Source organism: Nothobranchius furzeri, chromosome 13, assembly GCF_043380555.1.
Source record: "Nothobranchius furzeri strain GRZ-AD chromosome 13, NfurGRZ-RIMD1, whole genome shotgun sequence".
NCBI lineage: Eukaryota > Metazoa > Chordata > Actinopteri > Cyprinodontiformes > Nothobranchiidae > Nothobranchius > Nothobranchius furzeri.
The window spans coordinates 47,040,833-47,064,528 of record NC_091753.1 but is presented as its reverse complement, the minus strand read 5'-3'; the positions used below and the strand labels follow the sequence as shown (position 1 = coordinate 47,064,528).

Sequence of the window (23,696 nt, the reverse complement as noted above, 5' to 3'; positions counted from 1 at the left end):
TGTCGCAACGTTTCGCTGGCGGCTGCAGGCTTCCTCAGGCTGACGCTGATGGTGGCGCATCACTTCCTTCTCCGTTTATCCGCGGGCAGCAGAGGACGTTGTCGCCCTCTGCTGCCCGCTCTCCCCTCTCCGACGATGCAGTCCCATGCGCAGTCCAATGTGTACACTCCGTCATCCCTGTTCATGGTCCCACATCCACGTCTCCTTATCTCGATTGCTTCTTTAATCCATCTCTTGTATTGTTGTTGTTCAATGTTTATGATCCTTGTGTTGTCCCAGTCCATTATATGGGTTTCTCTTATGCAGTGATCTGTTACAGCTGACTTCTTTATTGTGCTCAGCCACTTGTTCCCTTTGTGAGTTTCATGCTGGTTGCCAGTTATGGATCCGTGCCAGAAGATTCTGGATGATGAGCAAAGATGAGTCATACACAGTAACTTGATAAGTAGATAAATGCATTTCACTGTAATGTTGGTAATTGAAAAAGGAACTTGGGATTTTTTACAGCCGGCTATTCGCTGTTAGCATTTTTAGCTCAACGTTAGCCTCTAGCTTTCTTTATTAGAGTGAAAAAAGGATGTTTTCTTATGGGTACAATGAATAACTGTGGTTTGATTCTGGCTTTCATTCTGTCCACAACGCTGCTGCACTTTGCCTGCAGGTGTTGAATTATAAATGTCAGCACAGTGTTTGTGTGGAGGACTTGGCAACCCCACAGGCTCACATATGATTGGCTTTTAAACCAGGAAGCATGAAGGTAAGACAGATTATAAACAACTTTGCAGCCTTTATAAAAGGAGAAAACCTGGCAATCACTGACTGTGTTTCAACATAACTGAGACATTTGATTGTTTTGTAATCATTTCACAGTAATTTTTTTACATAGTGTACCTTTAAGTAGGTTTAATGGAACCAGTTGACATGTGGTCAGGCCTAAGTAAAACCAGAAAGAATTTCATAGGTTTAATTTTCTTTTGATGTTTCTTTAATTTTTTTATATTTTTGCCCCGGTGCGCTATTAATTTAATATTTTTTCATCTTTAATCCTCCTTTCGTCTCCTCACCCATGCACATCTCGACTCCATCCATCTGCGCACCCGAGGGCAGCCTCGCTCTTCCACACCCCGCCTGCTTGCGCGCCGTGTGTGTGTGTGTGTGTGTGCGCGCGCGCACCGCACGGATGGCGCCCGTGCTCCTGTTTGTGTGTTCTCTGGTGGGGTTGAGGCACTCAGAGCGAGCCAGTCAGCAGCGTGGAGACAGGACGCAGAACGGGAGGACAGTTCTTGGTTTTCCGCTCCAACACAACCCAACATGCTCGCAGCTTTCAGCGCGCACTAGAAACACGAGGTAAGGAGGCGTCTGGTTTATTGTTTCCATCTGTTTGTGCATAGCGTGTGCGCGTGTTTCCTGTGCGCACTTGCGCGCGTGGTATGCGGGCATCTCTTGGCTGCTGATTTGGACCATGTGGAGCTGATGGACGACCTCCCTTTGAGTGTGTTGGTGCCTTTACGCATACCTGTTAAGTTATTCTAACTAAGAGAAAATGAGTCATCATTAGATTTTTAAAGCCTGTTTCGTGGTAAGTCTTGTTCTCACGAAGTTTAAGGCGCGTAAGTGAAATCTTGAACAGGCTGCGGGGATTGTGTCAGATGCACATTAAGCTTTCTATTCAACACTTTCATTCAAAGTGTTTCCCAGTCTAATGGGAGTTAGGCTCTGCGTGCATGGCCCGTGTGTGTGTGTGTGTGTGTGTGTGTGTGTGTGTGTGTGTGTGTGTGTTCGTTCTGACCCATAAGGAATACACTCTGATATTCATGCCCCAACTGCTCCTGTACAGAGACACATTGATTTTATTACATGGAAGCTTTCCCTCCCTGATAAATTGGGCCACGACCACACGAACGCGTGTAACCTTATTAGTGGAGCTGCTTCATTAGTGCGACAGTGTGTGTGATTGGAGTAAGTCTCTGCTGACATTAATGCGCCTCCTGTCAGAGCAGCAGAAAAATGCGCTTCAAAATAAAGCTGTCGCTGAGCAGGGAATCTGGAGTTGCGCTTGTTTGGTGTTTCAGAGAAATGCCGCCGCTTCAGAGGAATCTTTCTCCAAATAAAAACCACCCAAGTCAGAACTCAAATCTGATCAATAAAATGAATGATCACACTTATTTTCATTCTCCATCCGTTTATCTTGAAAACAGCGTTGCGTATTTTCCGGTTTCCTCCCGTGTTTCTGCGCCTTGACGCAGTGGAGCTGGGCTACCCTGAAGGCTGCTTTTGGGATGAACGACTCTTAACTGTCCCACGCTCCTCCTCTCCCCCATTATCTGCAACGCTCGGTGTTTTGTCGCTGCGTTTTTGCACTTAAGGTTTTTGTTTGTCATCATTGTTGCACAATCGTATCCGGAGCGACTCGAATAGCGTTTTAAACCATTTCATTTTGGTTGCCAATATCAAGCAGTGAATTGTAGAGTGGACCTTTGATGTTTTAATTAATGCTGCTCGATCTCATTTCTGCAGGCTTGATGCAAATGTGCATGGTGCAGAAGCGAAGTGTGACTGTAGTTTTAATGAGCAGCAGGACTGCAGCATGTGCAGGACTGAAGAGGGGGATCCTCCTCATGTTTGCAGAGGCTGCACTGAGGGCTTCCCTGGGCTTTTCCTTTTTGTCTTTGCAGTTTTTCAGAGGCTTCCCTTGTTTTTTTTTTCTTTCTTTCTTTCAGCTTCAGCAGCACATTAGTAAACATTATACAGATACTTAGGATGCTGCTAGAAATGGGACATCCATGTCACACGATCAGAATCCTACTTTCACTCCTCCTGTCTTTATGCTTGCTGTTAAAACACAATCATTAGACTTTTATCCCTTTCAGATTGATGTTTGCTTCAGCTCCTACAACACATTTATTTTTTGATGAGCTATATCCAATTATATCTCTACCTAATATATTGGCTGATATCCTCTGCAACCCTCTTTGCTCCATCAGCAACTTCTTCTGTCCTCTTCATTGCTCCTCCTTATTTATTTATTTATTTATTTATTTTGCATTTTATTTCTCACCTATAAAGCCTTCAGTCACTTATCTAAAGAGACATACTGCTTTCTGCTTCTTTTAACCTTTATTTACCCTGGGGGTTATTGCGCTGCTCTCTCACTTGTACATTTACATATCACGCTTGGGAGAAGCTCAGCAAAACCACTTTCGCTTTGCTGCTCAGCAGCTCTGGTAAAGGGTGGGGACATAATATTATTCTTCTCCTCGACTGTTTGAGCATCAAATCTGTAATTTGATATGTGATCTAGATTCATAAAACCGTAAATGATGCATTCAGTGTCTTTGTAATGCATTTTCCTCCAAATCTATGGAGAAACTAGCCTGGCTCCTTTAGCACTGCTGTATATGTGTTTGACAGCAAAAGATCATTGTAAATGAAATTTGAATATGCAGGTTATTTAAATCCAGCTCTTTGCGTTATTTGTAATCGAGCTTTTAGAACTTATTTTTCAGCGGCAAATCCGTGACTTGCAACAGCTGCATGAATTTACAGGTCAAATGCCATCATCACATCTTTGTCACCATTGCTTCATTTAGTTATTTGATTTTGAACGGTTGGCATTGTTAATTAGAAATATGCATGTATGCATAACAAAAACAGGAACTCCGATGTGAAGGGTAAATTATATTTGCAACATCTGATAAGATTAGATTATAAGTGGAAGGCTCGTTTCTCAGAACTACCAGCAAAGACCCAAAGACTGTGTCAGGTGTTTGGATCAAACATTTATTATGGCCACACCTGGTTGAAGTTCACTCAGCTGATCTGTTTCTTATAAGATTTAATAATTACACTCGCCAGTCATTTTTACGTTTAGATATTTTGAGCTTTGTGACATGGTGCATTATCCTGCTGGAAGGAGCCATCAGAAGATGGATCCACTGTGGTCACTAAAGCCTCTTTTATAAGACAGACCATCGCGTCATTACAGAGTGATAAATCCGAATTTGTGGGTCTCGTCAATGCGGCAAGGAGCAAAGGGGAAAGGTGATAAAACTCGATTCTGATGCGCTTAGCCTCGTAGTAATATTGCCGCATGAGCCCCTCGCCTCTGAAGACTAAACGCGTGTCAGCCCCGCTAATCCCTTTGGAGCGTCTGTGGGAGGCCCCCCCGCAAAAGAGGGTGGTCGCGTTAGTGACGTATACCACGCGCCGAGTGCCGGCCGGAAGGGATATGCACACAGATAAACATGGCCTCTCACTAGTATCTTTCAACCACCTACAACATGGCAGAGAGTATTATAAGACACCTTTCGTCAAACATTTTGACAGGTCTATTGTTCTTTGACCTTTCATTCCTATTGTTCATTTGACCCTTGACCTTGCCCCCCCTTCCTATCATTAATCAAATGGACAGGTGTATTGTTCAATCTTTGCCCCCCCTTCCGTATCATTAATCAAATGGACATGTGTATTGTTGAGCGTCCAGATGGCTTAGACCCCCCACGCCGCATCATCAATGGCGTATTGTTGAACGTGTCCAGATGGTCTAGACCCCCCACGCCGCATCATCAATGGCGTATTGTTGAGCATCCATGATATCCCACGTCATAGGCTAATGTGTGTAATGGTGTGTGGTTTCTTTTTTGTGATAGCCCATCGGTTCCCACAGCCCCTCCCTTCTGAGTGTAATCCTATTGTGTTTAACTCTTTAAAAGCTCAGATCTGTCCGAATGGTGAAAAGCCGAGCTCTAAGAAAAAATGATGAACCACGAGGAGCTGAATGAAGCACCAGGCCGCGCTGAAGAGGTGCCTACTACATCAGACGCTTCAACTTCAACTCAAAAAGTGAAAGAAGAGAGCGTGGATATACCGCTGTCAAAAACCATGCTTTGTGAAAAATCCATCGCTATACATCAGATGCCGGCTGGAATTGGTGCCCCCCGCAAATCTACATTTTACATCTGCAGAGTGCAGGTTCCTCCTTTCGGCGGTAAAGAGATCTTGGAGCAAATATGGCAGTTGGAACCTTATGGCTATAGCGGTAGTTTTGGATACCGGTTCAGCTACGACACTAAGGAACTGTGTTTAATCCAAGATGTGGCTGAGGGCGAACCTCTTAAATCCTATTTATCAAACTCACCAGCGGTTCTCTCCTACAACGATTGGGCTGTGCTCAGGCTGGCTGTTCCACGCAAGGTGCACAGAGATGATCCTGAGAGACCTCGTCCGCCAGTCAATCGCAGCGGGCCGCAAGCTCTTCCAACGTTGGATGAAATCCAGAACGCTGTGACAGCATTCAGCGCTTCATGGGAGGGGGAAGAGGATGCTGATGGAGAGTGGATGTTCAAGGCCTCGGTCCGTGTGAGAGGATTTGAGCTCTTTTTTGTGCTGGAGAATGTGCATTCTGTATGCGGAATTTACCGCCTTCTACAGGTTGTACCTTTCGAAGCCTGGTGTGAAAAAATAAATGAAGTGGAGGATCGTATTACTTCATTTTTTCGTACCAGCCGCTGTTGGAACGACATTCTGACAGTGCGAAAAAAGCTGGAGTTCTAAGACCTGCCTTAGGAGGAGGAGGAGGAGGTTGCATCATCATACCACGCCCCCCATCCAGCACTAGTTATAAAGAGCTTACAGTTAGAAACCATTTCATCCAGACGATCTAAGCATCAGCATGACGGGTTTCTACAATCAGACGACCCTTAAAGACCTTTGGAGCCCACCACCGAGCTGGGTACTAACGGATTCATCACCACCGAGATACAACACCAGTCCGAGGTCCAGATCGCTACCATCACCACCACCGCCGAGATACAACGGCAGTCCGAGGCCCGCATCGGCCCCATCGTGTTTTCCAGAGGATAACCTACCACGACTCCCCACCATCATGGAGGTTCCGGAGAACGTACCATTCAGGCCCTGGGTCGATGGGGCTGATCCACCTTTGGTGACATCAAACCCTGAGCCGCCGCCAGGTCATGAGGAGGAGGAGGATGTGCAACCCCTCGACATCCAGAGCACCGATGAGGAGCCTCACCGTCTGCCTGACTGGGTGTTTTCAGAAGACAAAGTAGACCGTGTGAAAATGGGTCTTCTTCACTTGGTCAACATGGCGATCAAAGCTCACTTACCAACCATCTGCCACGGATGCAAGATCGATCACCCCAGTCAACGGCAACACGAATGTCTTTACGTAGCTGAAAATGAATTATTTTACGATTTTCACTTTACGGACATTATTCGCAGGGTTTTAACACCTAAACTGATTCCGGCTCTTCAAAGTTTTCTCAGTCTGCACGGCTTCCAGCCTCTGGACACTGAGATTCTGTTCACCATGGCTGTGACGCAGCTGCACGGATTCAGGGCTGTGATGCCCATTCACAAAGACATTTTTCCGGTGTACGATCGCCTGTCCAAAGCTGACCTGGACGCGCTGTCCGGGGTGGTGATGGAGTGAGCGAGCTGCGGAGGGGCTCTTCTACAACTTTATTATTATATTTGACGACAGTATGATTAGATTTTAGCTCTGACGGTAGCGTCATTAGATTTTAGTTCTGATTAGACTGTGTGATTTTATTCATTATATTTGACGACTGTTTTTAGTTCTGACTAGTGTTTAGATTATATTTGACGGCTGTTTTTTACGGTATGATTTTATTCATTATATTTGACGACTGCTGTTTTTTACAGTATGATTAGACTGTGTGATTATATTTGATGACTGCTGTTTTTTACAGTATGATTAGATTGTGTGTACAATTTACGAAATAAAAAGAACTAATGAAAACAAATGTGCATCATTTTTGCCAACCATTCATCAGAGATGGAGGAGGTGATGAAAAAGGTTTAAAATAATCATTTTTTACAGATCCGACAGAATCATTTCTAAATTTGAAACAGATTTTAGCGATCGAACAAATCCGTTGTTCATTTTGCTACTCAATCAACATTATTACGGCATAAAAAATATTAAAGGTTTCTTAGGAGCCAAATATTTTTGTTCATGGTGCTTTTCCGCTTATAATAACATAAACGGACATCACTGTAAATGGTTCTGTCGCGTGTGTAATACCGATTTATGCAAACGAACAGAAACGTCTCTCATCACATGTTCTGATTGTAATCGAATATGCCAAAATGTAATATGTTTTCAAACTCACAAAACACCTGTTTTCAGGCCTCAAGCAAACAGGTTAGTTTCTCCTTGCGAAATGTTTAAAAAATGCACCATTTGTAAACAAACTTATTACATCGCCATGGGTGGAAATGGTTCACAGCACGTTTGCTCAGCGACCAAATGCATCGTTTGCAAACAGTCGGTGGTCACGGACGATCATCGCTGTTTTATTCAGCTTGAAAAAAAAGATGACGGTTTAACGGAAAAGGTTATTTATTACGACACTGAAACGTTTACGGATCAGAACGGTGTGCATACACCTTTTTTAATCTGTGCAAAATCCGATTCAGGCGACGTTTGGGAGAAATTTGGTTTAGATTGCATTAAAGATTTTATTATGCAGATGCGTCGTCCTAAATTCAGCAATTATACATTTGTTGCACACAATGCGCGTGGATTTGATGCTTATATAATTCTGAGCGCTATGTGTCAATTAAAAATTGTTCCCAAAAATATACTCATGCAAGGCTGTAAAATCCTGAGTTTTCACGATCCAGATTTCGGGTTGAGATTCATTGATTCCTTAAGTTTTCTCATGATGAAATTAGCCAACCTTCCAGCTGCTTTGGGCTTTACAGATAAAACTAAAGGTTATTTTCCTCACAGATTTTCATCGCTTGAACATCTGAATTATAAAGGACCTTACCCAGATGTCAGCCATTATGGGTTTGAACAAATGTCTCCGGAGCATAAAAAAATATTTTTAGAATGGTACACCGATGTGTCTAAACAGCAGCTGTTTGATTTCAGAAAGGAGGCCGTGTTTTATTGTAGAAACGATGTGGAAATTCTGCGTAAAGCATGCGGTATTTTCAGAGAGGAGTTTTTTAATGAAACAGGTATTGACCCGCTGAAATCTGTCACGATCGCTTCAGCTTGCATGCGCGTGTTTAGATCAAAATTCCTAAAACCAGACACATTGGCCATTCCTTGTCCGCTCGGTTATCGACCGCAACAAAAACCATTTTCAAGTTCAAGCATCGTGTGGTTGGAGTGGGTTTCACACAGTCAAAATGTAGACATTCAACACGCTTTAACGCCTTTGGGGGAGTATAAAGTGGGAGATTTTTATCTCGACGGATATGCTGTGATTTCAGGCGTCGAACAAGGGTTTGAGTATATGGGTTGTTTTTTCCACGGCTGTCCAAAATGTTTCTTACAGTCATCCATATGTCCTCTGAGAAAAATCACTTTTGGTGAAATTTATGACAAAACCGTCGAAAAGCTTCAGTCGTTGGAAACTGTGCATCGATTAAAAATGAATGTCATTTGGGAACATGATTGGCAGGAGATGGTAAAAACTGATCCGGACGTGAAACAGTTTGTCTCAAGATTTGACCCCCCGCCCGCTCCTCTTTTACCTCGTGAAGCCCTGTATGGTGGCAGAACTTGTCCGGTTCGGCTGAGGCATTCTGCTCAGAGCGGTGAAAAAATCCACTATGTGGATTTTACGAGCCTGTACCCTTATGTAAATGCCACACAGGCTTACCCCATAGGCCATCCCAAAATTCATGTTAAAAATTTCAGAGATCCGAGTCACTATTTTGGCTTGATTAAAGCTGTCGTTTTGCCACCCAGAAAACTGTTTTTCCCTGTTCTGCCTTTTAAAACATCCAAAGGTAAACTCGTTTTTACACTGTGTCGCACATGCGCTGAAATGAATAATCAATCTGATTCTTGTTCACACAGCGCGTCTCAACGTGCTTTGACGGGCGTTTGGGTGAGTGTAGAGCTCAATTACGCTTTGGATTCAGGTTACAGTCTGGTGAAAATGATTGAAGTCTGGGATTTTGAGAAAAGCAGTAAAGATGTGTTCGCGGGTTACATTAACACGTTTTTGAAGCAGAAACAACAAGCGTCTGGTTTTCCTGAAGGATTGATTGATGATGAGTCGAAAAGAAAATACATTCAGGACTACCAACTTCGTCAGGGAATACTATTAGATGCGTCCAAGATTCAGCACAATCCTGCTAAGCGTGCCATTTCAAAATTATGTCTCAATTCACTCTGGGGAAAGTTTGGCCAAAGAGATGATCTTGTACAAACCACATTTGTTCAAAAACCTGATGAATTTTTTGACATTCTGTTTTCAGGGAGATACAATGTTAAATTCTTCAGTTTTCTCACTTCAGGAGCTGTTCTGGTGCAACACAGTTTGGCAGAAAAATGCCTAACGACTCCTGGCAGAAGCAACAACATTTTTATAGCTGCATTCACCACAACTTATGCCAGATTGAAATTATTAAATGCGTTGAACAAACTGGGAAATCGCGTCATTTATTACGATACAGATTCTATAATTTATTCTGTCAAAGAGAATGAGTGTGTTTTACCAACAGGACCGCTGCTGGGGGATCTAACTGACGAACTTGGAGGTGATTCCATCACGGAATTTTCATCAGCCGGTCCAAAAACGTATGCTTACAAAACCCGGGACCGCCAGCAGGTGGTGATAAAGGCTAAGGGTATCACACAGTCATTCATTTCATCTGATCACATCAATTTTGACAGCTTAGCGCTGCTGGTTGAGGGGTACGTGGCTGGAGAAAGGGGAAGATTTTTGCAAACTCAACAGGATGTCATCAAGAGGGATAAAAAAGGTCTCACTCTCGCGAATGTTTCATTTGTGAAAAGGTTTCGTGTGATTTTTGATAAGCGGAGGTTATTTGCTGACGGCTGTACAGAACCATTTGGGTATTAAAAATGGAAACTGATTTTGACGCTAGACTAAAGTCTCCATTCAGTGTACAAATTGCTGGTCCGTCAGGCTGTGGAAAAACCTTTTTTGTAAAAAGTATTTTGGAAAATTGTATGCAATGTTTAACTGAAATGCCAAAAAACATTGTGTGGTTTTTTACATCTTATCAACCTATGTATGATGATCTTTGTAATAAAAGTATTCGATTCGTTCAAGGTCTCCCGCTTTCATTCGAGGATGATGATTTATTTCCATCGGGTCAAAACCACTTGGTGATCTTGGATGACATGATGTCTCAAACGTCCAGCCATCCTGGAGTGCTAAAATTATTTACCCAGCTGAGACATCACAGAAATATGAGCGTCATTTTAATCACTCAAAATGTTTTTCATCAAGGAAAACATAGTCGTTCCATCAGCTTAAACACCAATTATTTGATTTTGTTTAAAAACCCTCGAGACAAATTGCAAATTAATGTTTTAGCAAATCAAATATATCCTAACCAAAAAAGATATTTCATGGAGAGTTTTCAAGACGCTACGTCAGAACCGTACGGTTATTTAATTGTGGATTTAAAAGCGGAAACGCCAGACTCTTTCCGTCTCCGTACGGGTTTACTTCCGGATCAACTCACCGCGGTGTATTTGTCTAAAACAGAGCCATGTCAGCCCGTATAAAACGCAACGCCAAGATTCTACGTGCTTTGTCACGTATGAAACCTCGCAAACGTCAGGAGTTTTTAAAAGGGTGCTCCGATGACGTTCTGAAGGCTTTATGCGAAATAGCTTTAAACGTGATCAAAGGAAATATACGTCTATCGCCGCGACAATTTCGAAAGTTGTCTAAAAGCAAAGAATTGCTCAGACAGTTGACTCATAACAAAACTAGCCTTTTTAAAAAAAAGAAGCTTTTAGTCGGTCAGAAAGGCGGATTTCTACCCATACTCTTAGCAGCCGCTGCGCCTCTGATCGGCGAACTGATAGGTGGCTTAATAAGGAAATAAACGATGGCTTCTCAAAAAATGTTTATGGTGACCCCCCAACAATTACGTCAGCTTGTTAAACCTACGATACGGGACGTGGCTGAAGAGAATCTTGACTCTGAAATGAAATTAATTATGCAGGAGACGGGATTAACGCCGTATGAGAAAATTAAAAAATACAATGCGCTGTTACAGCGTTATCTGAAGTTGATGAGAGCCGGTCTACACGAAAGTGCACCTCCCACTGAACCGCCCACTGTGACGGCTGAGCCTACGTCAGCTGTAGAAACAGCGGCTGACACACTCATTAATGAAACGCTACAGAATCTTCCTGTACGCGGAAGAAAAAACGCCGAGTACCTGCTGAAAATGACACGATTAAACTGGACTCCGACGGGGGAATTTAAATATAAAGGCGATGTGCAGAAAGGATCACACATCCTTGACTTGATTAAAAGCATCAGCAACCCGTTAAAAAAACATACACAATCAGAACCGACGGGTTGGACTCCTTTCCTAAAAACTCTAGTAGAAAAAAATGTACCCTTATCTATCGTGTCCAATCCGCTAGCGAAACGTCAGATTACGCAACTCAGGAACGGAGGGGTTGTACTTCCGGATTCTGAAGACGTTTTGAAGAAAAAAAAGAAAAAACCGAGGAGAAATATCATTTTATCACCAAGCTGGAGCGATGTCCCCACTTTGAAGAAATGGATCAGCTTTACACCTTAACTCTCTTGTTTGTTCAATAAAACTTTATTCAAAACAAATTTCACAGTCCGTGACATTCTTTAAACATTTCAAGAGTACAATTCACCTGTGTGTAGTAAACATCATGACGTTTGATGCAATTTGAAAATTTTTTAACAAAATGATAAACCATAGCATCATTTTTATCTACATTTTTATGATATTTAGACATAATTTGTTTCAGAGAAAGTCCACAAGCCTTATGACACAGGAAAAAAACACAATGCTGGCCACAACGGTCGGATGCAAAACTCTGTAGCTGACGATCCTGATATTGTATTCGTGAACAACGTTCTGTTAGAAAATTCAGGATGTTTTCAGGGTAATATTTAAATTCAGGCGATAGACCGTAAGAGTCAAAAAATGTCCCGAGGCCATTTTGTTCCACAGCTAGCGCCAACCAGTGTTCACCGGGTAAATGGACAGGATGAGTGTTTACCACAAAGTAGGCCGGTAGTCGAATGTTTTTTGGGACGGTAGACAGCTGATCAGACGCGTACACGCCACCAAAATAATCTCCCAGCAGGTTCGATAATATCCCGTCCAATTCGTGATTATCCATTAATAATAATCCACCAATACCTCTCTCTTTGAGTTTATCTCCAGAATGGAGTCGTAACACGCATACACAATGAGTGTAGCCGTGGCTCTCAGAGGTTCTCCAAAGCGCATCTCCATCCTCAGGTTGCCGGTGGAAACGGTTGAAAGCGCCTCCGAGTCATCCGCTGTGTTCAGATTAAAGGCAAAGAGTGTATACCCCTGTTGATATTCCAACCTATTAATCGATAGAGGCAAATCTTTCAATTGTCTTGAAGTGGCTGTAAACAGATTATAAAATTCTCTGACCGATGTTCCCTGGTAAAAAGTAGGTTGAAAGGCTTTCGATGGAATCTGTTTTCCGTCTCTGGACAACGCCAGATATTCCACATTCATGTGGCGAAAATTAAAAGGCGAAAGATCTCGACGTCCTGTGTAAGCTTCGTGATCCACTAATCCTAAAACGATATATTTAGGAATGGCGCCGAGAAAGAGGTTCTCCAGATTACATATCCTCGAATTTTGTGGAATGGAATAAGTTTTGACGGTCACGCGTGAGAGCGGGTACATGGCGTTTGCTTTTAGTAAAGCAGACTCGTGACCCAAACGTACGGCGGGTGAAATATTAACTTTCTTCACAAAAAGCGATGCACCCAGGAGTTTCAGCTTGTAGGTGGAATCACGCGCCCCCATCAGACAAAACGCATCACACGCGCGTGTCAGTTTAATTCTGAGATCGACGGAATTTAAAAGAAGTCTTTCACAGAAAAATATATCAGAATGCAGGGGTCCTATCAGATCCACTTCTCTGGAGTTTTCTGTAAAAGTCGCTCGTTGATTAAGGCCTAAATTGCGTCCGTTAATTACAACGGTGGAATCGTGCGCGCCTGCGGTGTCTTTGAAGAACAATCCCGCGCTGAATTGGGAATTCAAACTCGCTTCAGAAAAGTTCAGCAGGGTTTCGATGATCGCTCTGTAGGGGTGCGTGGCGCTGGACTGTGAAATCAGACGATCGCCGAGAACCACGTCACATTGTGAGAAAATCGTGTTTAACGGGTAATTAATCAGACCGGTGGCAGCACCATCATCTAGCGGGCTGCCGTCATCGTTTGTAATTTTCACCCGCAAAAATAGAAGAGTGTCATTTAAATCCAAATATTTTTCTCCATCTCCGGGGACAAAAAATTCTACAGGCCCGCCGTCCGTCAGGGCCGCTATGGGTAAAATTTCGCTGTAGATCTTATCTTCGATAGACAACTGAGTCATGGGTACGGTGAAGAGATCCAGTTCACTCAGCGTACATTCTGACGATTTGCTGTGGAGCAGTGACATGATTAAAAAATATCAGAGCCCGTCTGGCGAGACTTCTTCCTCTTTTGCTTGCGTTTTGTAACTGGAGGTTTGATGCGTCGGTCGCTTCGTGATGTAGATGTCTTTAAACGCCTGCCGGGGGGTCTTTTGCGAACACGCCTCGACAGAACCATGAGGCCTGACCCCTCTTGGGCATTAGGGTCATTGATTTTACCGACGGCTCTCGTCAACACATCTGACATGATTCCTGTAGCGGCCTTTTTGAGATGCGGTTTAGCCAGAGCAAATCCTTTTTTAACAAAAGGTGATATGAATCGAAACAGTCTTGAAAATATCGATCCAAAGCCACGTCCGTACATATAAGGAACACCGCTAAAACCTGGTAAACCATGACCGGCCTGAGTGACGTAATAATTGATAAAACGGTTGGGATCGTTTCTCTGCAGGTGATAAATCATGTCTGCAAGACGTACGAGTGAAACTGACTCTCTCGCCCTGTTTCACGAGCGTTATATTATTGTATTTCTCTGATGTGCGGGCCTGAAATGAAGCCTCACCGTTGTTTTCCCGTATAAGAAGTGAATCGGCTCATTCTGATCAGATTTTATTTCGATATGAATGCTTTCTATATGATTCGTAGAAACGCTGATGTAATCCACAGGATTAAACACATGAGTGACCGTGTGACCGAAGGTCCCTTCAACTTTCACCGTACGTAATAAAGGCGCAAAGACGTCCCCAACCAACTGCTCGGTCACGACATCCGTGTAGCAGTAAAATTGATATAGACCGCCTGTTAAATCGGGTGGGTGAGGCGCCGATTTGATAGGTTCATCGAAGCCTGAAGTACCTTCAGGCGTCAACCACTCACCCGCGTTGAAACCTAACAGATAGGCCAGAGGCGCTAAAAATCTAAATTCTATTTCATCACCGATCTGATATTTGAGAATGGGGTCGGGGAATCTGTGAATGAGATAGAAATCAGGATCAATCTTTCTCATAGCAGTCTCACATTCCATTCTAAGTGTTTGGATAGCTTTATAATATCCGGGAGTAATCGGAGCTCTGTTGATTTTCTTAGGTTCTTTCACTCGTCGCCATTCAACAAACGCACGATCGTTCGGTAAATTAAACCACGAGTGTACGTAAGTGATTTCAGACAGTCCCACTTGCCACCTGCCATTGAGATTGATGTGACGGGCTAGATCGGTTCTGTAACTGGCAATCGTGTTATTTTTAAACACCTCGTTACTGGCGTTAGAGGGCAATGTGATATAAAAACCCTCCTCTTGTCTCAGATCCATTTTTTTATTGTATCTGTTTTTTAAACGTCGTGCAGGTCTGAGGCTTTAATCCAACTGGAAAATTTTTGAGGCCATCCAAGCCATTTAACAAACACTTGCTTCTGGCCTCTGTAAGTTCTGCGCTTTAAAATTTTTTCAACGTGGAAGGATCGTTCGGTCGATAAGTTTACTTTCTGCAATTCGGGTTCATAAAATGACCCTTCAATTTTTTCCCCATCAAAATCTTTGAGTTTATAAACCGGCGGTGCTCGATGAAGACACTGGTCTACTGTGAACAGCTCGTGCGTGAAACTCTGCTCATATTTTTTATCAAAAACACCTCTGAGTTTGGAAATTCTCACAACGTCACCCCTGTTAAACTTCATTTTCTTTGCAGGCTTCGGTGCGGTGGTCCCGTAAAGGTTGCGAAACACTTGCCATTGATTTTCCGTGTTAACTTCAAAGGGGGCCATTTTGATAGAAGTGTGGTAGCTATGATTATAACCTTTCACCAAATCTTGAATTACATCTATGTAGCGATGGGTGTTTTTGGCTGTGAAATATCTCCACATTCTACCTTTTAGAGTCCTGTTAAATCTCTCCACAACGCTGGCCTTTACGCTGCTGGCTGTGGCAAAATGCACAATTTCGTGTTTCTTCATGAGGGCTTCAAATTTCTTATTAAAAAATTCTTTACCGGAATCCGTTTGCAATTTTTTAGGGACACCGCTGTCTTTCAAAACTGAAGCAAAAGCTTCTGTAACATCTTTCCCCGATTTGTTTTTCAGGGCTCGTACATAGGCTTTCTTTGAAAATACATCTATGACGGTTAATAGGTAATTGAAGCCGTCGTTTGATTTTGACAAGGCCTGCATGTCGCATAAGTCAGCTTGAAACTGTTTTAGCGGCCCTGAGACAAAAACCTTATTTCTCGGAAAATGAACTCTTGCAGGTTTGTGAAGTGTATAGGCGTCTTGTTCTGAGAGAAAATCGCGAGCCTTATCCGATGAAACTTTCTCCCCAATATCTTGTTGTAAACCGGTTCTAAACCTTTCCACACCACCGTAACTACCCTGATGTTCTGGTGTAAAATAAACCTTTTTCATCACCTCCTCCATCTCTGATGAATGGTTGGCAAAAATGATGCACATTTGTTTTCATTAGTTCTTTTTATTTCGTAAATTGTACACACAATCTAATCATACTGTAAAAAACAGCAGTCATCAAATATAATCACACAGTCTAATCATACTGTAAAAAACAGCAGTCGTCAAATATAATGAATAAAATCATACCGTAAAAAACAGCCGTCAAATATAATCTAAACACTAGTCAGAACTAAAAACAGTCGTCAAATATAATGAATAAAATCACACAGTCTAATCAGAACTAAAATCTAATGACGCTACCGTCAGAGCTAAAATCTAATCATACTGTCGTCAAATATAATAATAAAGTTGTAGAAGAGCCCCTCCGCAGCTCGCTCACTCCATCACCACCCCGGACAGCGCGTCCAGGTCAGCTTTGGACAGGCGATCGTACACCGGAAAAATGTCTTTGTGAATGGGCATCACAGCCCTGAATCCGTGCAGCTGCGTCACAGCCATGGTGAACAGAATCTCAGTGTCCAGAGGCTGGAAGCCGTGCAGACTGAGAAAACTTTGAAGAGCCGGAATCAGTTTAGGTGTTAAAACCCTGCGAATAATGTCCGTAAAGTGAAAATCGTAAAATAATTCATTTTCAGCTACGTAAAGACATTCGTGTTGCCGTTGACTGGGGTGATCGATCTTGCATCCGTGGCAGATGGTTGGTAAGTGAGCTTTGATCGCCATGTTGACCAAGTGAAGAAGACCCATTTTCACACGGTCTACTTTGTCTTCTGAAAACACCCAGTCAGGCAGACGGTGAGGCTCCTCATCGGTGCTCTGGATGTCGAGGGGTTGCACATCCTCCTCCTCCTCATGACCTGGCGGCGGCTCAGGGTTTGATGTCACCAAAGGTGGATCAGCCCCATCGACCCAGGGCCTGAATGGTACGTTCTCCGGAACCTCCATGATGGTGGGGAGTCGTGGTAGGTTATCCTCTGGAAAACACGATGGGGCCGATGCGGGCCTCGGACTGCCGTTGTATCTCGGCGGTGGTGGTGATGGTAGCGATCTGGACCTCGGACTGGTGTTGTATCTCGGTGGTGATGAATCCGTTAGTACCCAGCTCGGTGGTGGGCTCCAAAGGTCTTTAAGGGTCGTCTGATTGTAGAAACCCGTCATGCTGATGCTTAGATCGTCTGGATGAAATGGTTTCTAACTGTAAGCTCTTTATAACTAGTGCTGGATGGGGGGCGTGGTATGATGATGCAACCTCCTCCTCCTCCTCCTAAGGCAGGTCTTAGAACTCCAGCTTTTTTCGCACTGTCAGAATGTCGTTCCAACAGCGGCTGGTACGAAAAAATGAAGTAATACGATCCTCCACTTCATTTATTTTTTCACACCAGGCTTCGAAAGGTACAACCTGTAGAAGGCGGTAAATTCCGCATACAGAATGCACATTCTCCAGCACAAAAAAGAGCTCAAATCCTCTCACACGGACCGAGGCCTTGAACATCCACTCTCCATCAGCATCCTCTTCCCCCTCCCATGAAGCGCTGAATGCTGTCACAGCGTTCTGGATTTCATCCAACGTTGGAAGAGCTTGCGGCCCGCTGCGATTGACTGGCGGACGAGGTCTCTCAGGATCATCTCTGTGCACCTTGCGTGGAACAGCCAGCCTGAGCACAGCCCAATCGTTGTAGGAGAGAACCGCTGGTGAGTTTGATAAATAGGATTTAAGAGGTTCGCCCTCAGCCACATCTTGGATTAAACACAGTTCCTTAGTGTCGTAGCTGAACCGGTATCCAAAACTACCGCTATAGCCATAAGGTTCCAACTGCCATATTTGCTCCAAGATCTCTTTACCGCCGAAAGGAGGAACCTGCACTCTGCAGATGTAAAATGTAGATTTGCGGGGGGCACCAATTCCAGCCGGCATCTGATGTATAGCGATGGATTTTTCACAAAGCATGGTTTTTGACAGCGGTATATCCACGCTCTCTTCTTTCACTTTTTGAGTTGAAGTTGAAGCGTCTGATGTAGTAGGCACCTCTTCAGCGCGGCCTGGTGCTTCATTCAGCTCCTCGTGGTTCATCATTTTTTCTTAGAGCTCGGCTTTTCACCATTCGGACAGATCTGAGCTTTTAAAGAGTTAAACACAATAGGATTACACTCAGAAGGGAGGGGCTGTGGGAACCGATGGGCTATCACAAAAAAGAAACCACACACCATTACACACATTAGCCTATGACGTGGGATATCATGGATGCTCAACAATACGCCATTGATGATGCGGCGTGGGGGGTCTAGACCATCTGGACACGTTCAACAATACGCCATTGATGATGCGGCGTGGGGGGTCTAAGCCATCTGGACGCTCAACAATACACATGTCCATTTGATTAATGATACGGAAGGGGGGGCAAAGATTGAACAATACACCTGTCCATTTGATTAATGATAGGAAGGGGGGGCAAGGTCAAGGGTCAAATGAACAATAGGAATGAAAGGTCAAAGAACAATAGACCTGTCAAAATGTTTGACGAAAGGTGTCTTATAATACTCTCTCTCATGGCAAACTGGACGGACGCGGAGACCATGGAGCTTTTGGCCGTGCGAGCAGACGAACAGATTAGTCGCCTTTTTACGGGGACGGTGAGAAACAGCCAGCTGTTCGACAGAGTGGTGACAACACTGGCTGAGCGGGGCGTCAAGCGGGACAAAAAGCAGGTCACATCAAAGCTAAAGGTCCTGAAAAATAAATCTCATCAGTCTGATGTGTCTTCCCTCTGACGCTGAATGCGCAACCCTGTACGTCACATGCGGGGGGGGGGGGGGGGGGGGGCACCCAGTGACCACCCTTTATCCCATCTTGGTTTGAGAGGTGCCTGATGGCAGTTTATTCTAGCTTCAGCTTTGCTACAATAAATGCTAAAATCCTCCCCAGGGTGCCGCGGCAAATCCCGTTTTGCAAACGCTATGGTCCTGTAAAAACAGCTAAAGAGATGGACATGGCCAGGGAGGCTGTGGGGTTTCAACCAGGCTCAGGTACTGAAGGGGTCCAAAGAGGGTCAAGACCGCATCTCCCCTTATACCAACAGCAGCAAGGATGAATAAGTGATTTCGTGTTGGTGAATCAAGAATCATCAGACCAGATATTTTGAAGTCTTTTATGGTCTAGTTCTGGTGATCCAGTGTAGCTTCAGTTTCCTGTTCTTCACTGACAGGAGTATAACATGGTCTGGTCTTCTGCTGCTGTAGGACATCTGAAGCCAGATGTCGTGGTTCAGAGATGCATTTCTGCACACCTTGGTGGGAACTAGTGGTTATTTCAGGTACTGTTGCCTTTTTTATCTTCCAGAAGCATTTTACTGTGATGCCTCATTCAACTCTGCATGAATGAGGCATCACAGTAGACCAGCAGTTTCTAAAAATACTCATTGAGTCACTTAAATGTTAGTTATTTTCCATTCTGATGCTCAATTTGAACTTCTGCAAGTTGTCTTCACCATGTCCAGATGTCTAAATACATTGAGCTGCTGCCATGTGATTGAATAATTAGATTTATTATCAGAGGTGGAAAGAGTACTAAAATGTTGTACTTAAGTACAAGTATAATTACTTTCATGAAATTTTACTCAATTACAAGTAAAATTACCTGCCTAAAAATGTACTCAAGTAAAAGTAAAAAGTAGCTTATTTCAAATGTAGTCAGAGTAAAAGTTACTTAGTTACTTTTTTGACTGTGCAAGGACGGGCTCTTCTGAATAGTTAAAAAAAGACAATGGGGTATAAATGTCAAAGTGGCCGTTTTTTTAATTAAATGAACAAATATGCATATTGAAGTACAAAGGCAGTTACACTGCAAACTAGTAACATAAATTAGGTTATAGTCACAAGCCCATGACTTTTCCCTGAATGCTTATTTAGAGCAGCTGATTTTTAAAGTTAGCAGAGTTCATCTTTGGTAATGGGTTCACTCACTCATTTAAAGATATCGGCCAGAGGCAAAATTTGTTTGAACAGCATGTGTAAATGTGTATTAAAATCTCAGATGAAAAAGGTTTTTGGATTTTGACAGCTGGAATTGTAAGAAAATCTGATGTTTGTGACTGGCGCAGGAAAAACAGAAACTAACTTCCAGTCTAAGCCCTGGGCAGCAGTTGACGTTTCACATGGAGCTCTGCTGAAACAGCTGTAGTAAACAACGCCTGGCTCCGCTGTTTCTGCATTAGCGTTATAGCAGAGAACAATGTGTCATCAATCAGATGTAGCTTCTGAAGCCTCTACTAGTCCATCAGATTTGTTTTTTCACTGGGATACGGCGACGAGAACGGATGTTAGATTACTGGAGAAGTTCAACCGAACTTCGACCCCGCCAGCTGGATATCACTACCAGAGGTGCAGACATGTTTTAGACCGTTTGACTCAGAAGACCTGCGACCTGATTTGGACATAGAGGAGGATTCTGTTCCTCTTCAGAACCAAAATCGGTACAGTTTGTTTACTTTTCTTAAATATTGCATTTCTGTGCTCCACTGGGAGCTCTAAGCTGGCAAGTTTTCAGCTGGTCTTAGCTCCATCATGTGTCCCAATATAGTTCAGCAATCTACAGTTTTACTGCTGTGTGTATTTATTGATACAACTCTGAAAAATGTTTAACCGACAATTTACCAGAATAAATCTTCCTGATGCTGGAGTAGCTCCTTAGCTCAACTCGTTTGCACTAATCCAGGATGTCATGGAGGTTCTAATGTTGAAATATAGAGATCATCTTTTAGATTATATCTCTGTGTGTGTGTAAGTGTGTGTGTGTGTGTGTGTGTGTGTGTGTGTGTGAGTGCGTGCGTGTGTGTGTGTGTGTGTGTGTGTGTGTGTGTGTCGTAGCTTTCCCAAAGGACTTGTTCTTTCCTTACCGGAGCGAACACGGTTAGTTTTGCTGCAGTCATGCTAACGGGACTCGTCTGGAGTCCAGAAGTAGCGGTGCGGTTCTAGATGGATTTATAGATGTAGGTTATTATTTTAGATCAGACCTGTTATTTCAAAATGCGTGTAGGACACAGACACATGGCTCAGACCTTTTGCTGCAGCTGTGAACGCAATTTTATGTAATAATAAGGAGCATGAAAGTAAACAAATAACAGTGATTCACAATATTAGCATCAGCAGCCAGCTTGTTTTACGTGCTGGAGTGACGTATGCGAAACACAGTTCTTCACTGTCTGGAGGAGAGGATTTGGATTTTCTGTAATCATTTATGACAAAAGTCCTTAATAAAATAAAAAACTGGACCCAGTACATGTTTATATAGATAATAAAGTGTAGTTATTTTGCATTTCTACAATTTTAATGCCGAGCCAATACCTTTAACCCTTCACCACTGAAATCAGTTTGTTCATTCCAGTCCTCCTAAATAATCCTCCAATCGTCCAACTGGAATCCTTAAGGGTCCCGTAACGTCCATCCTGTCAGAATAGGCCTTGGGAGCCCAGGTGTTACTAGAACTAACGGTGTCTCCTCACCAGCGTGAGCCTCCAAACTGTGAAGGTTGGTCTCCAAACATGAACTTCAAATTCATGCATTTATCTCCTCTTGTAACACTTTAACATGTTTTAAAAGGCTTGTATCATGATAAGTTACACCTCCCAGACCAAAAATAGGTCCAATATAAGATAAAACATTATCATAAACACTGCAGAGACGTCATTGTTTATTAAATACAAGTTATTTTCCTGAGCCATTACTTCAGCCAAGATGTAGGATGCATGGATTTGATGAAACCATGCTGTCTTATGCAGTCCTACACACACACACACACACACACACACACACACACACACACACACACACACACACACACACACACACACACACACACACACACTGCAGCATGTTAGAATCTTTTGAATGACTAATTTAACTACACTGAACTGCTTTTGTAATAATTTAATCTCTTATTCTGGAGTAAAATAAAGAAACAAGCTAAATCATCACATATCTGTGGCATCAAGAAGCATCTTCTGAGTTCAAACACAGGGATGGAGCACAATGTTTACACCTGAACAGTATCAGGATTAACTCACAGAGGCCTGCAGGTCTTCTGTTTTATGAGCAGAGCGCTGAGAATCCGCTTCTTAGGAGCGCTAAACGTAATTTTGCCGCTTCCGTGCGCGGTAAGGAAACACATTTCAAACACGGAACCGAGTCTGGTTGCCGAACCGAGCAGAATTCTGATGACGTCACACCGGTGCGCGAAGGTGCGGGTTCCAACCCACAGGAGAGGAGGGAGAGAGGAGGTAAACAGCGAGTGGATCACAGAACTTTTGTTTTTGAGCAAAACTGCGGTAAAAATGGCTGTTTGTCCTCATCATAAAGCGTGTAGCCCCCCCTCCCCGGTTTAGACGTGGTGCTCATGCAGGTGTCTCTTTCTGTTCCGACGCTGCGACACGTAATATTTTTAATTTATTAAGCCTACAATTTATTTTTACTCAGTAACGGATATGATTTAAAATGTAACGAATTACAATTCTTTTTTAAAAACTTACTCAAGTAAAAGTAAAAGTACAGATTTCAAAAACGACTTAAAAAGTATAAATTTACAAAAAAGCTACTCAATTACAGTAACGTGAGTAAATGTAATTCGTTACTTTCCACCTCTGTTTATTATTTAATCAGCTTTAACTTTATAACCTTTCAGTTAGTGGTTAGCAGTTTGGTTTTACTCAACCCTATGGCCTCTCCATTGAGGGGTTTTTACATTGGAATGGTGCCGGTTTGAAAAAATGAAAACCCACTCCAGTACTGGTAGTGGTTTAACGATCAGCCATCTGTGAAATGACCATTACAGACAAAGACATTCTGGTGATTAAACTCTTCTCTAGGAAGACTGGACAGGAATCCCATCTATCTGGCAACCAAAAATGCATTTTTGCATTCTAGGCATTATCAAAAATGTAGACAAGATAATAAATAAATAATTTTTCTCACAACTGCAGATATTAAATCCCCTGCTCACAGCTCAGAGAGAGTGGGCGTGTTTACTGTCCAGTGGAAGAGCGTGCATGTTAGGCACTTCCTCGCTAGGAATGGGTGGGACAGGACATAACGTAACATGCCCCATCCAGCCTTTTATAACAGCTTGGTAGACCAACAGCAGATCTACTGCTGAGAGATTTTGATTCAGGCATGAATCCAAAAACTGCTTGGAGGTGTGTGTATATATATATATATATATATATATATATATATATATATATATATATATATATATATATATTAGGGCTGCACGATATTAGGAAAACCTGCGATATTCGATAACAGTGCTTAATATTGCGATATCGATATTACTCACGATAAATGAACAAATACTAAAGTATGCAGTGTTGATGTCGTCTGGCGTGTGACGTCTGCTCTGGGTTCAAAGCAAACAAAAACTAATGCATGAATTCCATTACAACATAACATTTTTATTGAATAAATATGCAGCTGCACCTGCTACTGTATTAGCAGCAAAACAACAAACTGCATGCATGCAGTTTCTCAGTGACTTTAAAACATCTCCTCCACCATAAAACTGTTTCTGATGCTCCAAATACAGAAAAACATCCCTTACCAGGGTTTTAGAATAAATTAAAAAAATCTGAAAGTAAGTTTAAATGTTAAATAATAGTTAACATCACTTACATGCAACAGCAAATTCTTTCATTGCTACTGAGCATTTTCTCCACTTATGTGGTTATGATATAAGGCTGTTGCTGTAATTGGGAAGTGAACTGTGCCGGGCCAAACTAGGAGCATATTAATATTTTCTGAGGGAAAGAGAAAAACAATTGTCTACCTTTCAGAAGAGGAACTGGCAAAAAACTACATGGAAAAT

At 42.8% G+C, this 23,696-nt stretch overlaps 1 protein-coding gene across 6 annotated transcripts in view; it reads left to right on the top strand.

The window, feature by feature from the left end:
* Nucleotides 1-621: 621 nt before the first annotated feature.
* Nucleotides 622-23,696, top strand: part of slc8a2b (solute carrier family 8 member 2b) — a 179,140-nt gene continuing 156,065 nt past the window's right edge. For all 6 annotated transcript variants that reach the window (XM_070543559.1, XM_070543558.1, XM_054742587.2 and 3 more), the window contains exon 1: nucleotides 622-1,347. The gene's annotated coding sequence lies outside the window, so the exon portion shown is untranslated. The remainder of the gene's footprint in view (nucleotides 1,348-23,696) is intronic.